An 18,310-nucleotide genomic window follows, 5' to 3' on the forward strand; every position below is an offset into this window, starting at 1 on the left:
GTCACCTTATCTTTGATAAAGGAGGCAAAGTATATACAGTGGCGAAAAGACAGCCTATTCAATAATTGGTGCTGGGAAAACTGGACAGCTACATGTAAAAGAATGAAATTAGAACACTCCCTAACACCATACACAAAAATAAACCCAAAATGTATTAGAGACCTAAATGTAAGATCTGACACTATAAAACTCTTAGAGGAAAAGAAGAAGAACACTCTTTGACATAAATCACAGCAAGATCTTTTTTGATCCACCTCCTAGATTAATGGAAATAAAAACGAAAATAAACAAATGGGACGTAATGAAACTTCAGAGCAAGATGAAAAGACAACCCTCAGAATGGGAGAAAATATTTGCAAAAGAATCAATGGACAAAAGATTAATCTCCAAAATATATAAACAGCTCATGCAGCTCAATATTAAACAAACAAACAACCCAATCCAAAAATGGGCAGAAGACCTAAATAGACATTTCTCCAAAGAAGACATACAGATGGCGAAGAAGCACATGAAAAGCTGCTCAGCATCACTAATTATTAAAGAAATGCAAATCAGAACTACAGTGAGGTAGCTCCTCACACCCATTAGAATGGGCATCATCAGAAAATCTACAAACAAATGCTGGAGAGGGTTTGGAGAAAAGGGAACCCTCTTGCACTGCTGTTGGGAATGTAAGTTGGTACAGCCACTATGGAGAATGGTATGGAGGTTCCTTAAAAAAACTAAAAATAGAATTACCATATGATCCAGCAATCCCAATACTGGGCATATACCCAGAGAAAACTATAATTCAAAAAGATACATGCACCCCAATGTTCATTGTAGCATTTTTTACAATAGCCAGGTTATGGAAGCAACCTAAATGCCCATTGACAGAAGAATGGATAAAGAAGATGTGATACATTTATATAATGGAATATTACTCAGCCATATAATGGAACGAAATTGGGTCATTTGTTGAGACGTGGATGGATCTAGAGACTGTCATACAGAGTGAAGTAAGTCAGAAAGTGAAAAACAAATATTGTATATTAACGCATATATGTGGATCCTAGAAGAATGGTACAGATGAACCGGTTTGCAGCACAGTAATTGAGACACAAATGTAGAGAACAAATGTATGGACACCAAGTGGGGAAAGCTGCGGGCGGTGGGGGGTGGGGTTGGGTGGGGTGTGTGTTATGAACCGGTTGATTGGGGTTGACATGTATACACTGATGTGTATAAAATTGATGACTAATAAGAACCTGCATTATAAAAAAATTCAAAAGTTCAAAAAACAAACAAAAAAACCTTGTGTTTATTCTGAGCCCAGCCCACTTAATCCAGGATAATCTCCTTATTTTAAGATCAGCTGATTAGCAACCTCAATTCCATGTATAGTCTTCCACTTGCCATTTAATATAACATATTCACCGGTTCCAGGGATTAAGATGTGGGGTATCTTTGGAGGAGGAGGGATTGTTTTGTCTGTCACAGATGGTTTTGCTGGTAGCTATGGGTCAGGCCAGCCTTGAGAGAGAAGAGGTAGCTACTTATAGGTATTGAAAGCTTAGGGAAAAATGAATGTTTTCTCTAACCTTCCCTGGAATTTCTACATTACTCACTGCTACAGTTTTTCTTGGGGTTCTGAAAATGAATGTTCGGGGAGGCATAATTCATTAATTCTGTATCAGTCATTAGCATGACAATTTGACAGAAATGATTAGTCCTTTAGGGTCTTGCTAAGTACTACTGTACTTAGTACTTTGGCAATTAACTTTGGGTTGGGGAGCTGGATCGGGAAAGGTAAGAGGCAGAAGACATTATTGGAAAAGTTTTAGTGAGCTCAGGACAGAGAAAACAGCTTGAGGGCAAAGGGCTGCTTACTAAAAAGTATGATACGAAAGATAATATTGATCTACCATACAGAGTTGCCTAGAGCCAGGACTCTGAGTAAAGGAACATTAGACAATAAACCACATCTTCTTGGTGCATAAATAACTCCCAAGTAGCCCAAGGCTATCCCAAGATCTATTAGGTTTCATTTCACTCTATAGAAATAATAGTCACAGACCACAAGTATATTAATAATAAAAATGACAGTTTTCATTCAGAGTGCCCATGTTAGTTTTTTGTATGTAATAATGAGCTATGTACCCTAAGAGACCAGTTATCCTTATGTTATTCTTTGTGTTATTTTGAATCAGCTAAGTGCTATATGAAAGAAAGACACTTAACTTTTCCTCAGATGGTGTAAATAATTTTTTTAACATCTTTATTGGAGTGTAATTTCTTTACAATGTGTGTTAGTTTCTGCTTTGTAACAAAGTGAATCAGCTATACATATACATCTATCCCCATATCTCCTCCCTCTGTCTCCCTCGTACCCTCCCTATCCCACCCTCTAGGTGATCACAAAGCACTGAGCTGATCTGCGTGTGCTATGTGGCTTCTTCCCACTAGCTATCTGTTTTACATTTGGTAGTGTATATATGTCCATGCCACTCTCTCACTTCATCTCAGCTTACCCTTTCCGCTCCCTGTTTCCTCAAGTGCATTCTCTATGTCTGTGTCTTTATTCCTGTCCTTCCCCTAAGTACATCAAAACCATTTTTTTCTTTTTTTTTTTTACATTCCATATATATATGTTAACATATGGTACTTGTTTTTCTCCTTCTGACTTACTTCACTCTGTATGACAGACTCTAGGTCCATCCACCTCACTACAAATAACTCAATTTTGTTTCTTTTTATGGCTGAGTAATACTCCATTGTATATGTGTGCCACACCTTCTTTATCCATTCCTCTGTCAGTGGACACTTAGGTTGCTTCCACGTGCTGACTGTTGTAAATAGAGCTGCAGTGAACATTGTGGTACATGACTCTTTTTGAATTATAGTTTTGTCAGGGTATATGCCCAGTAGTGGGATTGCTGAGTTGTATGGTAGTTCTGATTTGTGTTTGTTGGCAATCTGTATGTGTTCTTTGGAGAAATGTCTATTTAGGTCATCTGCCCAATTTTGGATTGGGTTGTTTGTTTTTTTGGTATTGAGCTGCTTGAGCTGCTTGTAAATTTTGGAGATTAATCCTTTGTCCGTTGCTTCATTTGCAAATATTTTCTCCGATTCTGAAGGTTGTCTTTTCATCTTGTTTATGATTTCCTTTGCTGTGCAAAAGCTTTTAAGTTTCATTTGGTCCCATTTGTTAATTTTTGGTGTTATTTCCATTTCTCTAGGAGGTGGGTCAAAAAGGATCTTGCTGTGATTTATGTCATAGAATGTTCTGCCTGTGTTTTCCTCTAAGAGTTTTACTTTTTTATTTTTTTGCAGTACGCAGGCCTCTCACTGTTGTGGCCTCTCTTGTTGCGGAGCACAGGCTCCGGACACACAGGCTCAGTGTCCATGGCTCACGGGCCTAGCCACTCCAAGCCTTGTGGGATCTTCCCAGACCGGGGCACGAACCCATATCCCCTGCATCGGCAGGCGGTCTCTCAACCACTGCGCCACCAGGGAAGCCCTTCTCTAAGAGTTTTAGAGTGTCTGGCCTTACATTTAGGTCTTTAATCCATTTTGAGTTTATTTTTGTGTATGGTGTTAGGGAGTGTTCTAATTTCATTCTTTTACATGTAGCTGTCCAGTTTTCCCAGAACCGCTTATTGAAGAGGCTGCCTTTTCTTCATTTCTGCCTCCTTTATCAAAAATAAGGTGACCATATGTGCGTGGGTTTTTCTCTGGGCTTTCTATCCTGTGCCATTGATCTATATTTCTGTTTTTGTGCCAGTACCATACTGTCTTGATTACTGTAGCTTTGGAGTATAGTCTGAACTCTGAGAGCCTGTTTCCTCCAGCTCCATTTTTCTTTCTCAAGATTGCTTTTGCTATTCGGGGTCTTTTATGTTTCCATACAAATTGTGAAATTTTTTGGTCTAGTTCTGTGAAAAATGCCATTGGTAGTTTGATAGGGATAGCATTGAATCTGTAGATTGCTTTGGGTAGTATAGTCATTTTCACAATGTTGATTCTTCCAATCCAAGAACATGGTATATCTCTCCATGTGTTTGTAACCTCTTTAATTTCTTTCATCTGTGTCTTACAGTTTTCTGCATACAGGTCTTTTGTCCTCTTAGGTAGGTTTATTCCTATGTATTTTATTCCTTTTGTTGCAGTGGTAAATGGGAGTGTTTCCTTAATTTGTCTTTCAGATTTTTCATCATTAGTGTAGAGGAATGCAAGAGATTTCTGTGAATTAATTTTGTATCCTGGTACATTACCAAATTCATTGATTAGCTCTAGTAGTTTTCTGGTAACATCTTTAGAATTCTGTATACATAGTATCATGTCTTAAGCCAACAGTGACATCTTTACTTCTTCTTTTCTGATTTGGATTCCTTTTATTTCTTTTTCTTCTCTGATTGCTGATTCCAAAACTATGTTGAGTGATAGCGGTGAGAGTGGACAACCTTGTCTTTTTCCTGATCTTAGAGGAAGAGGTTTCAGTTTTTCACCATTGAGAATGCTGTTGGCTGTGGGTTAGTCATATATGGCCTTTATTATGTTGATGTAACTTCCCTCTATGCCTAGTTTCTGGAGCATTTTTATCATAAATGTGTATTGAATTTTGTTGAAATCTTTTTCTGCATCTATTGACATGATCATATTGTTTTTATTCTTCAGTTTGTTACTATGGTGTATCACATTGATTGATTTGCATATATTGAAGATTCCTTGCATTCCTTGGAAAAACCCCACTTGATCATGGTGTATGATCCTTAATGTGTTGTTGAATTCTGTTTGCTAGTATTTTGTTGAGGATTTTTGCGTCTATGTTCCTCAGTGATATTGGCCTGTAGTTTTCCTTCTTTGGACAACTTTGTCTGGTTTTGGTATCAGGGTGATGATGGCTTTGTAGAATGAGTTTGGGAGTGTTCCTCCCTCTGCTATCATTTGGAAGAGTTTGAGAAGGATAGGTGTTAGCTCTTCTGTAAATGTTTGATAGAATTCACCTGTGAAGCCATGTGGTCCTGAGCTTCTGTTTGTTGGAAGATTTATAGTCACAGTCTCAATTTCAGTGCTTGTGATTGGTCTGTTTATATTTTCTGTTTTTTCGTGGTTTTGTCTCCGAAGGTTGTGCTTTTTTAAGAGTTTGTCCATTTCTTCCAGGTTGTCCATTTTATTGGCATATAGTTGCTTGTAGTAATCTCTCATGATCCTTTGTATTTCTGCAGTGTCAGTTGTTGCTACTCTTTTTTTTTTTTTTTTTTTTTTTGCGGTACGTGGGCCTCTCACTGCTGTGGCCTCTCCCGTTGCGGAGCACAGGCTCCAGACGTGCAGGCTTAGCAGCCATGGCTCACGGGCCCAGCCGCTCTGCGGCATGTGGGATCCTCCCAGACCTGGGCACGAACCTGCGTCCCCTGCATCGGCAGGCGGACTCTCAACCGCTGTGCCACCAGGGAAGCCCGTTGCTACTCCTTTTTCATTTCTACTTCTATTGATTTGAATCTTCTTCCATTTTTTTCTTGATGAGTCTGGCTAATTTATGAATTTTATCTTCTCAAAGAACCAGCTTTTAGTTTTATTGATCTTTGCTATTACTTTTTTCATTTCTTTTTCTTTTATTTCTGATCTCCTCTTTATGATTTCTTTCCTCCTGCTAATTTTGGGGGTTTTTTGTTCTTCTTTCTCTAATTGCTTTAGCTGTAAGGTTAGGTTGTTTATTTTTGTTGTTTCTTGAGGTAGGATTGTATTGCTGTAAACTTCCCTATTAGAACTGCTTTGGCTGCATCCCATAGGTTTTGGGTCGTCGTGTTTTCATTGTCATTTGTTTCTAGGTAGTTTTTGATTTCCTCTTTGATTTCTTCAGTGATCTCTTGCTTAGTTAGTATTGTATTGTTTAGCCTCCACGTGTTTGTATTTTTTACACATTTTTCCCCGTAATTGATATCTAGTGTCATAGCATTGTGGTCGGAAGAGATACTTGATATGATTTCAGTTTTCTTAAAATTACTGAGGCTTGATTTGTAACCCAAGATATGATCTATCCTGGAGAATGTTCCATGAGCACTTGAAAAGAAAGTTTATTCTGTTGTTTTTGGATGGAATGCCCTATAAATATCAATTAAGTCCATCTTGTTTAATGTATCATTTAAAGATTGTGTTTCCTTATTTATTTTCATTTTGGTTGATCTGTCCATTGGTGAAAGTGGGGTGTTAACGTCCCCTACTATGATTGTGTTACTGTCGATTTCCCCTTTTATGGCTGTTAGCATTTGCCTTATGTATTGAGTTGCTCCTATGATGGGTGCATAAATATTGAGGATTTTCTGTGCTTCCTGGACTTGACTATTTCCTTTCCCACATTAGGGAAGTTTTCAACTATAATCTCTTCAAATATTTTCTCATTCCCTTTCTGTTTCTCTTCTTCTTTTGGTACCCCTATAATTCGAATTGTTGGTGCATTTAATGTTTTCCCTGCAGTCTCTAAGGCTGTCCTCAATTCTCTTCATTCTGAAGTGGGTCTCTTGTAGACAGCATATATTCAGGTCTTTTTTTTGTATACATTCAACCAGTCTGTGTATTTTGGTGGGAGCATTTAATCCATGTACATTTAAGGTAATTATCACTATGTATGTTCCTGTTACTATTTTCTTAATTGTTTTGGGTTTGTTTTTGTAGGTCTTTTCCTTCTCTTGTGTAGGGAAGTTTTCAACTATAATCTCTTCAAATATTTTCTCATTCCCTTTCTGTTTCTCTTCTTCTTTTGGTACCCCTATAATTCGAATTGTTGGTGCATTTAATGTTTTCCCTGCAGTCTCTAAGGCTGTCCTCAATTCTCTTCATTCTTTTTTCTTACTTCTTCTCTGTAATAGTTATTTCCACTATTTTATCTTCCGGGTCACTTATCCGTTCTTCTGCCTCAGTTATTCTGCTATTGATTACTTCTAGAAAATTTTTAATTTCATTTATTGTGTTGTTCATCATTGTTTATGTGCTCTTTACTTCTTCTAGGTCCTTTTTAAACATTTATTTTCCTCATTCTATTTCCAAGATTTTGGATCATCTTTACTATCATTACTATGAATTCTTTTTCATGTAGACTGCCTATTTCCTCCTCATTTGTTTGGTCTGGTGGCTTTTTACCTTGATCCTTCATCTGCTGTTTGTTTCTCTGTCCTCTCATTTTGCTTAACTTACTGTGTTTGGGGTCTACTTTTTGCAGGCTGCAGGTTCGTTGTTCCCGTTGTTTTTGATGTTTGCCCCCAGTGGCTAAGGTTGGTTCAATGGGTTGTGTAGGCACCCTGGTGGAGGGGACTAGTGCCTATGTTCTGGTGGATGAGGCTGGATCTTGTCTTTCTGATAGGCAGGACCGCATCTGGTGTTGTGTTTTGGGGGTGTCTTTGACCTTATTATGATTTTAGGCAGCCTCTCTGCTAATGTGTTGGCTTGTGTTCCTGTCTTGCTTGTTGTTTGGCATAGCTTGCTGCTCGTTTAGTAGATCTGGGTCGTAGCATTGAGATGGTGATCTCTGGGAGAGCTTTCACCATTTGATATTATGTGGAGCAGGGAGGTCTCTGGTAGACCAATGTCCTGAACTCAGCTCTCCCACCTCAGAGGCACAGACCTGATACCCACCCGGAGCACCAAGACCCTGTCAGCCACATGGCTCAGAAGAAAAGGGAGATAAAAAGAAAGAAAGTAAGAAAAAAAAAGTAAAATAAAATAATTAAAATAAAGAATAAAAACATTATTAAACATAAAAAATTTAAAAAGTAATAAAAAGAAAGAAAAAAGATAGCACGCAAACCAAAATACAAATCCAGCAATGATAATAAGAGCTAAAAACTATCCAAAAAAAAACTCAAACAGAAAAAAACAGACGGACAGAACCGTAGAACAAATGGTGAAAGCAAAGCTGTACAGACAAAATCGAACAAAGAAACATACATATACATGCTCAGAAAAAGACAAAAAGGGAAAAAATATATATATATATATCTTTTGGGAAGTCTGAGGTTTTCTGCCAGCATTCAGTAGGTGTTCTGTAGGAGTTGTTCCACATGTAGATGTATTTCTGATGTATTTTGGGGGAGGAAGGTGATCTCCTTGTCTTACTCCTCCACCATCTTGAAGGTCTCCCCAGATGGTGTAAATTAGATGAAAAATATGTACCACAGACATACTGAGCTTGATAAGGAATAGTAAGTTCTCCTTCAGGGAACTCAGTTATCTAGGTCCCTAATCATTATGCTAACTGTTGAAAGTACACCTTTGAGTTAGCCTTTAAACTAATGAGTAATAGTTTGGGTAATAATGTATGTTGTGATATGTTAAAGAGTTTCTGTCTCTTCAGAAGTGAATTGCTGAATTCTCCTCTTCCAGCAGGGTCTGTAACATTCTGTGCAGTTCGTGACTTTCACCCAGTGCCATATTCTAAACTAGAATAGATGAACGTGTCTTTACTATTGAGGTTAAACCTAAAGAGGAAAGAAAACAATTTCCCAGCTTATCCAAGAGAGCAAAAACTTTGCAGACTATGTATATAGCCTTTGGGCAGTTCTTGCTGATCAGCTGAATAAGTCATCTTGATCCTGAACAGTAAGGAGGAAAAAAAGTCACCAGGGCTTGACATCTTACTTACAAGTAGTTATTTATTTTATTGCTGGTGCAACTGAGGAGTTGTGCACAGCATCATCACTCCAGTACCTATGGAAAGACTTCCTATAATATAAAGACTTCCTTATGATTTTGCTTCTACCCATGTACCTTCCTAATCCTACTCCTTTCTCTTGTTATTCCCAGGATTGTTTATTACAGCAAAAGGTAATATTCTTCTCATTTGGACTTTGCAGTAGCCTCCCAGCAATCCTTCCTTATTTTTTCGTGTATATTGCTGTTTCTGTAGCTCCATTCGTTCCTTTTACTATTACCTTCCCAAACCTCTTTGACGATAATTGCCTACTGAATAATTAATATCTAGGTTGCCAATTCATGCCCTTGCTGATCTAGTGTTAGTTGTATCCCAGTGTTTCTGTGCATACTGTGTTCCAGTCAGGTTGGACTGCATACTGTACTCTTGAACATTTTTCACCTCTTAGCTTTATTTTGTGGTTTTACTCCTGAACCTAGAGCATCCTATTAAAATGATGGTCATCTCTTAAGGCACAATTAAGAGAACATCTTTTTTCTTGGAGTCTTCCATACTTATTTAGGCAAAATTATTATTCCTTTGGCTATAACTTTCCAAATTTGTCTTACTTCCTCTACTTATATTCCTGAAGGCCAATGAAAAATGTTTGAAGCAGACAAATTTGAGTCTTCCTTGGATAACATTGACATAGTGGTTTGTATATAGACACTCAATAAATAGTTATTAAATAAATAGATTAATGTAAGAGCCAGTTAGTAAATTTTTGTGAAAAAGCAATGTGTACCAAAAACTTTATATAATTTTGAGTAATTTCATGGATTCGTCCAAAAAGTATATACCTTGTGTTAGGGTGACTTTTTAAAGCTTTGAGACTTATGAGCTTTTTCATATAGAAAGTGAGAAATCCACACATTTTTAAATGTAGAATGTGCATGAAATGATGATATAAAATTATTTTTACAGTAGCTTATTGTATAAGTGTAAAAGATCTTCTCTTACATTTTGATCATGTATTCCAAGTTCTAAATTAAATATGTATTACTGAATTATTATCAGAGAAAACAGAAAGACTATGTTTACTAAATTATACTTCTGGATTTTATTCCTTGTTTTTAAAAAATACAGGAACAAGTATTTCAAGCACATAAATATTATTTTAGGCAAACATCCTTACATAGTGGTGCTTTTATATCTATTGTAGGTTTCCACAAGGACCAAATTACTTTCCCTAAAGGCCTGAACAATTCATATTACACCAGCAAAACTGGAAGTTACATTCCACCCACATTTCCATTAACACACCTTTTCTTATTTTTGCCACTATTTTGGGTGAAAAATGCTATATCAATTTTAAGTAGCATTTCCCTGGTGGCATTCATAGGCATTTTCCCATAGGCATATTATCACACTTTAGCCAGTTTCAATTTGTACTTAAATGAATCATCCATTTGTATGCTTTGCCATTTTTCTATTTAGCTATTTGTCTTCTTATGTATGACTGATATCTTTTTCTGTAATATACATTGTAAGTAGAAACAGGCCCGATACACAAAGAAATTTGAGAAAGCAGATAAATACTATGTACTCTTTGATTTTGTTTATGTATACTTTGCCATAAAACTTTTTGTTTTATATTGTCAATTATGTCCATCTTTTCTTTCAAAGCTTCTGGGTTCACTTTATTTTTTATTTTTTAATTATACTTCTGGATTTTATTCCCTGTTTTTTAAAAAATACATGAACAAGTATTTCAAGCACATAAATATTATTTTAGGCAAACTAGGGAAGAATTTACTTTGTCCGTAGTATTTACCACAATTATCAAGACTATTATATTAGTTATTTTTCACTATAATGCTGCCACAAAACTTACTGGCTTTAAAAAAAAAATCTATTTTATTTGTTCCCCATTCTGTTGGTTAGCACGTTGTGCTAGGATCATCTGGTCAGTTCTTCTGCTGGTTTTGCCCATATCATGTGGCACTCAGTTGGGCCTGGAAGGTTCAAGATGGCCTCAATCACACATCAGGAGGTTGATGCTGGTCTCAGTTTTTCCTCTTTTCTCGTGTGGTCTTTTACCTTTAAGGATCTTCACATGACAGCATTGTCCTCCAAGACAACTAGTATGGAAGCTGAAGACTGCTTGAAGCCTAGGCTTGGAAGTCACAGAACATCACTTCTACTACATACTGTTGCTGAGAACAGATTATGAGGTTAGAGCAGATTCATGGGTGGAGAAATGGATTTTTCATTTTGATGAGAGGAGCAACAAAATCACATTGAGAAGGAACATGCATACAGACGTGGGAGGATTTATTAGGCCCATCTTTGCAGACAGTATGTATCACAAGTTTTATGAATGTGATATTAATAAATGTTATTGGTTAATCTTCAGTTCTCATTTGTTTTCTCTGGAAAAGTCCACGGAACACTGGTTGCTTCCAAAGTTTTTTGTTCTCTGATGACTATACTGTCCTTGGCATAAATAGATTTGTTGGGGAGATTTTAAAATAATACCTCTGTTCTGCCTACCCCACATCTCCCCACCCCCCTCCCCACAGAGAATCCTGTTTAATTCATCTGGCATGGGCTTAGTCATTAGCATTTTTAAAAAGCTTTCTATATTGTTCTAATAATGTGCAGCCAAGGTTTTGAACCATTACATTAGACAGTGTTCTCTTTGTACTGCTCATTATCTGAATTTTAAAAAGTGGGCAATGCCTATCTTATATCAGAAATTAGGTAATTGACAAAAAGCAGTTTGTTGCCTTATTGATTTTCAAATTATCCCCCTTATTTAAAGCAAAATGAAATACTAAAATAAGAAAATAGCCAATGCAAATAATTTTTAAAGGAAATCAGAAGTGAAAGGCATTCAAAAATTAATATGAGAAAATAATATTTACTCTTGAGAAGTATAGCAGTTATAAGTGACACAGTGGGCCAAGTTTTGCCTGTGAGCTCTTGTACACACTCTCCACCAATAATTGATATGGGAATCATGTTCATGCCTCTGAGAAGAGACTTTAGACCAGTGGGTACTGGGTAATAGGCACCAAAAATCTGTGAAGGAAAATTGATTGTATTGGGAGCTGAAAGAAAAGAGTTCAGCAACTCTGCTGAAGAGTGCAGAGTCACAGCATGTTAGAACTGAAAAGGCACAGAGGAATTATCTAGTTTGCCACTCTACCTGGTTCTTCTTCACCATCACTAGACTTGAGACTCACTTCCCTAAATAATTGCCTTGCATTCCAAATGAATGCTCTGGACCATTTCAGAAAACTTGTTATTCTGCATGGCCTGTAATTGAGGAGAGGCAGCGTAGCATACTGGAAAGAGAACCAGAAGTCCCAGTAGATTAAGATTTGAATCCTGGCTCCACTGATTATTTAGCTGTGTAGTCTTGTTCAAGTTAGTTAGTTCACCTGAGACTTGGTTTCTTCTATGTGTTTAGTGCCTCATCCACAAAAAGTAAGATTTAGATGGATAAGTGCTACTGACATGTCTCTTTCTCTCCTTTTGTTATTCAATTAGTAAAGATTTTTTTTCCTTTTATTTAAAGATTAATAGCATGGTCAGTGGCTTTCAAAGTCATGGTCCTTAGTGGCTGGACTTTCTAGATGACAGTTACCCTTCCTTATTTTACCTTAATTCTAAGAGTATATTTGTTTAAGATAATTATTTAAAATGTTATGTCATAATGTTAAATGGAAAAGCAGGCTACTCATGTATGTTTACAGATAATTTGATCATAACCATGAAAAAAAATTGGAAGAAAACATATCAAAATTTTACAAAGGTTTACAAAGATTTCTTTTTTTTTTCCAAATACATAAAATAAAAATTAATTGCTTCTGTAACATGAAGTAAACAACACATTTTTCCCCTTAAGTTAAATATATTCATTTGTCAAAGGTAGCCACACTTCAAGACAGGTTTCTGCATTCATTTTGTGAAAAAATCGCTCTTTTCATAGTGACATTGAATCCACGTACAATTCTAAAGTTTTCTAATCCAACCAACCCCAGCGTTGAAGTTCTTATTCCTTTTCCTGAATTTTCTATCTAAATTTATAGTATCATATATCCAGTTGCCAAATGTAGAAACATGGGAATCTTTCATGACTCCATTTTCTTCATTACCCATATATTATTGGTTATCACACTCTTAAACAATTGGTTATTAAATTTGATTCCTTCTGTCTTTAAACTATCTCTTTTCTTCTATTCACACTGTTCAAGGCTCTAGTTCAATCCCTTATTCTCTTATTCTTGACTTACATCTAAAACATACTTGGTCACCATCGTGTCTTACCTAAAAACCTATGAATCCCCATTTATGAAGGATAATGTCCAAACCCTAGCAGGACATTTGGTCCTGTCCAAAATATTCATTGAGACACTTGGTCTACACCAAAAGTTCCTAGATATTTGGTCCTGTCCAAAACATTCATTGAGACTTTCGGTCAGCAATTCATTAAATAATACAAACATTTAACTGCATCAAAAGGTCCTTGAAATTGGTGCTGACCAAATGTCCATTGAGACATTTGGTCCATGATTTCTTTTTTTTTTTTTTTTTTTTTGTGGTATGCGGGCCTCCCTTTGTTGTGGCCTCTCCCGTTGTGGAGCACAGGCTCCGGACGCACAGGCTCAGCGGCCATGGCTCACGGGCCCAGCCGCTCCGCGGCATGTGGGATCCTCCCAGACCGGGGCGCGAACTCGGTTCCCCTGCATCGGCAGGCGGACGCGCAACCACTGCACCACCAGGGAAGCCCCCATGATTTCTTATATAATACAAACACTTAACTTCATTAATATTGTATTTATGTTATTTTATTGTGGTTCATGATGAATTTTGCATTTTACATTTATTCTTGTTCTTCCTCTTCATAAAGTTTGGCAGAGTTGCTCTTAAGTTGATGAACAATTACTCTCAAGTATATATCAACTTGATTATTGGCTTTATGTTCATTAAATCTGTTAACAATTTCATTGATACAAATTTGATTTTGTCAGTATCATGAAGTTGCTGGCCATATTTGAGTGTGACCACCAAGAACTTCAGTGATAACTTGTTTATTACTTTGCTGTTTGTCTTTTAACACTTCAATAAATCTCCAAATTGAAGGATGATGCTCTACCATCAGCTTGTGAAATTTGCTTTGTCAGCCTTTCACTGCATTGTTCATCCTTTGATTGCTGTTCAGTACAAATGTATAAACATTCCAAGTTTCTGGTAGAAATCTTGGAGCTTCTGGTCTTCTTTTGCCTCTGCCAAACCTTCCATGGACATACACTTTCTAAACATAATCCATTAGGTCATCTAAATTTTCTTCTATCATCTCCATAATGTACTCAACAGTTTCATTTACATCTTGCACAGCCACAAACAGAAACCCAAACAACATGGATACACACTTACAGGTATTAATTTCCATTGTCATATTCTCATCTTGTTAGACCTAAAGAAGATATTTTTTGGCCACAGTAATTATGAAAAGTGAAACAAACATCACTTTACTTGTGCGTTGGATAGAAATAGTCGAATTACATTCATATTTGCCGTCTCAAAATCCATCATGCATGATGAATGATTAACGTTGAGATTTCTTTTTTTTTCTTTTTTTTGGGCCACTACCATACTATCTTGATTACTGTAGCTTTGTAGTATAGTCTGAAGTCCAGGAGCCTGATTCCTCTAGCTCCATTTTTCTTTTTGAATTTTTGAATTTTATTTTATTTATATTTTTATACAGCAGGTTCTTATTAGTTATCCATTATATACATATTAGTATATATATATATATATCAATCCCAATCTCCCAATTCATCACACCACCACCACCCCACCAGCCACTATCCCCCCTTGGTGTCCATATGTTAGTTCTGTACATCTGTGTTTCAATTTCTGCCCTGCAAACTGGTTCATCTGTACCATTTATCTAGGTTCTACATATATGCATTAATATACGTTATTTGTTTTTCTTTTTCTGACTTACTTCGCTCTGTATGACACTCTCTAGATCCATCCACGTCACAACAAATGACCCAATATCGTTCCTTTTTATGGCTGAGTAATATCCATTGTACATATGTACAACATCTTCTTTATCCATTCATCTGTGGATGGGCATTTAGGTTGCTTCCATGACCTGGCTACTGTAAACAGTGCTGCAATGAACATTGGGGTGCATGTGTCTTTTTGAATTATGGTTTTCTCTGGGTATATGCCCAGTAGTGGGATTGCTGGGTCATATGGTAATTCTATTTTTAGTTTTTTAAGGAAACTCCATACTGTTCTCCATAGTGGCTGTATCAATTTACATTCCTACCAACAGTGCAAAAGGGTTCCCTTTTCTGCACACCCTCTCCACCATTTGTTGTTTGTAGATTTTCTGATGATGCCCATTCTAACGCGTGTGAGGTGATACCTCATTGTAGTTTTGATTTGCATTTCTCTAATAAATAGTGATGCTGAGCAGCTTTTCATGTGCTTCTTGGCCATCTATATGTCCTCTTTGGAGAAATGTCTATTTAGATCTTCTGTCCACTTTTGTATTGGGTTGTTTGTTTCTTCAATATTGAGCTGCTTGAGCTGTTTATATATTTTGGAGATTAATCCTTTGTCCATTGATTCGTTTGCAAATATTTTTTCCCATTCTGAGGGTTGTCTTTTCATCTTGTTTGTAGTTTCCTTTGCTTTGCAAAAGCTTTTAAGTTTCATTAGATCCCATTTGTTTATTTTTGTTTTTATTTCCATTACTCTAGGAGGTGGCTCAAAAAATATCTTCCTGTGATCTATGTCAACGGGTGTTCTTCCTATGTTTTCTTCTAAGAGTTTTACAGTGTCCGATCTTACATTTATGTCTCTAATCCATTTTGAGTTTATTTTTGTGTATGGTGTTAGGGAGTGTTCTAATTTCATTCTTTTACATGTAGCTGTCCAGTTTTCCTAGCACCACTTATTGAAGAGACTGTCTTTCCTCCATTGTATATCCTTGCCTCCTTTGTCATAGATTAGTTGACCATAGATGTGTGGGTTTATCTCTGGGCTTTGAATTCTTTTCCATTGATCTGTATTTCTGTTTTGTGCCAGTACCATATTGTCTTGATTACTGTAGCTTTGTACTATAGTCAGAAGTCAGGGAGTCTGATTCCCCTAGCTCCGTTTTTTTCCCCGCAAGACTGCTTGGTATATTCGGGGTCTTTTGTGACTCCATACAAATTTTAAGATTTTTTGTTCAAGTTCTGTAAAACTTGCCATTGATAATTTGATAGGGATTGCATTGAATCTGTAGATTTCTTTGGGTAGTATAGTCATTTTTACAATATTGATTCTTCCAATCCAAGAACATAGAATATCTGTCCCACCTGTTGGTATCGTCTTTAATTTATTTCAGCAGTGTCTTATAGTTTTCTGCATACAGGGCTTTTGTCTCCCTAGGTAGGTTTATTCCTAGGTATTTTATTCTTTTTGTTGCAATGGTAAATGGGAGTGTTTCCTTAACTTCTCTTTCACATTTTTCATCTTAGTGTATAGGAATGCAAGAGATTTCTATGCATTAATTTTGTATCCTGCAATTTTACCACATTAATTGATTAGCTCTAGTAGTTTTCTGGTGGCATCTTTAGGATTCTCTATGTATAGTATCGTGTCATCTGCAACCAGTGGCAGTTTTACTTCTTGTTTTCCAATTTGTATTCCTTTTATTTCTTTTTCTTCTCTGATGGCCATGACTAGAACTTCCACAACTATGTTGACTAATAGTGGTGAGGGTGGACATCCTTGTCTTGTTCCTGATCTTAGAGGAAATGCTTTCAGTTTTTCACCATTGAGACTGATGTTTGCTGTGGGTTTGTCGTATATGGCCTTTATTATGTTGAGGTAGTTTCCCTCTATGCCCACTTTCTGGAGAGTTTTTATCATAAATGGGTGTTGACATTTGTCAAAATCTTTTTCTGCATCAACTGAGATGATCATATGGTTTTTATTCAATTTGTTGATATGGTATATATATCACATTGATTGATTTGTATATATTGAAGAATCCTTGCACCCCTGGGATGAATCCCACTTGATCATGGTGTATGAGCCTTTTAATGTGTTGTTGGATTCTGTTTGCTAGTATTTTGTTGAGGATTTTTGTATCTATGTTCGTCAGTGATATTGGCCTGTAGTTTTCTTATTTAGTAGTATCTTTGTCTACTTTTGGTATTAGGGTGATGGTGGTCTCATTGAATGAGTTTGGGAGTGTTCCTTCTTCTGCCATTTTTTGGAAGAGTTTCAGAATGATGGGAGTTAGCTCTTCTCTAAATGTTTGATAGAATTCACCTGTGAAGCCATCTGGTATTGGACTTCTGTTTGTTGGAAGATTTTTAATCACAGTTTCAATTTCATTACATGTGATTGGTCTGTTCATATTTTCTATTTCTTCCTGGTTCAGTCTTGGAAGATTATACCTTTCTAAGAATTTGTCCATTTCTTCCAGATTGTCCATTTTATTGGCATATAGTCATTTGTAGTAATCTCTTATAATCCTTTGTATTTCTGCATTGTCAATTGTGATTTTTCCTTTTGCATTTCTAATTTTATTAATTTGAGTCCTCTCCCTCTTTTTCTTGATGAGTCTGGCTAATGGTTTATCAATTTTGTTTATCTTCTCAAAGTACCAGCTTTTAGTTTTATTGATCTTTGCTATTGTTTTCTGTTTCTATTTCATTTACTTCTGCTCTGATCTTTATGATTTCTTTTTTCTGCTAACTTTGGGATTTGTTTGTTCTTCTTTCTCTAGTTACTTTAGGTATAATGTTAGATTGTTTATTTAAGATGTTTCTTGTTTCTTAAGGTAGGCTTGCATAGCTATAAACTTCCCTCTTAGAACTGCTTTTGCTGCATCCCATACGTTTTGGCTCATCGTGTTTTCATTGTCATTTTTCTGTATGTATTTTTTGATTACCTCTTTGATTTCCTCAGTGATCTCTTGGTTATTTAGTAATGTATTGTTTAGCCTCCATGCGTTTGTGCTTTTTACGTTTTTTTCCCTGTAATTGATATTTTTTTAACATCTTTATTGGAGTATAATTGCTTTACAATGGTGTGTTAGTTTCTGCTTTACAGCAAAGTGAATCAGTTATACATATAAATATGTTCCCATATCTCTTCCCTCTTGCGTCTCCCTCCCTCCCACCCTCCCTATTCCACCCCTCATGTGACCACAGAAACCACCTAGCTGATCTCCCTGTGCCATTCGGCTGCTTCCCACTAGCTATCCACCCTATGTTTGGTAGTGTGTATATGTCCATGCCACTCTCTCACTTCGTCACAGCTTACCCTTTCCCCTTCCCATATCCTCAAGGCCATGCTCTAGTAGGTCTGTGTTTTATTCCCGTCCTACCCTTAGGCTCTTCATGACATTTTTTTTCCTTAGATTCCATACATATGTGTTAGCATATGGTATATGATTTTCTCCTTCTGACTTACTTCAGTCTGTATGACAGACTCCAGGTCCATGCACCTCACTACAAATAACTCAGTTTCATCTCTTTTTATTGCTGAGTAATATTCTATTGTATATATGTGCCACATCTTCTTTATCCATTCATCTGTTGATGGACACTTAGGTTGCTTCCATGTCCTGGCTATTGTAAATAGAGCTGCAATGAACATTTTGGTACATGACTC

General features: G+C 36.5%; 1 protein-coding gene across 10 annotated transcripts in view; it reads left to right on the forward strand.

Annotated features, from left to right (window-relative positions):
- The window catches only part of RNF180 (ring finger protein 180), a 302,861-nt gene that overhangs the window by 91,309 nt on the left and 193,242 nt on the right, over window positions 1–18,310 (forward strand). The window contains exons 7-8 of one of the 10 annotated variants that reach the window (XR_008618064.1): window positions 841–998; window positions 10,713–10,935. The exons of 8 other annotated variants lie outside the window; for them this stretch is intronic. The gene's annotated coding sequence lies outside the window, so the exon portion shown is untranslated. Of the gene's footprint in view, window positions 1–840; window positions 999–10,712; window positions 10,936–18,310 lie in introns of those variants that run through there. One more of the 10 variants, XR_008618065.1, reaches the window with a different exon arrangement.

The sequence above is a fragment of the Physeter macrocephalus genome, chromosome 8 (assembly GCF_002837175.3).
Source record: "Physeter macrocephalus isolate SW-GA chromosome 8, ASM283717v5, whole genome shotgun sequence".
In the NCBI taxonomy this organism is placed as follows: Eukaryota; Metazoa; Chordata; class Mammalia; order Artiodactyla; family Physeteridae; genus Physeter; species Physeter macrocephalus.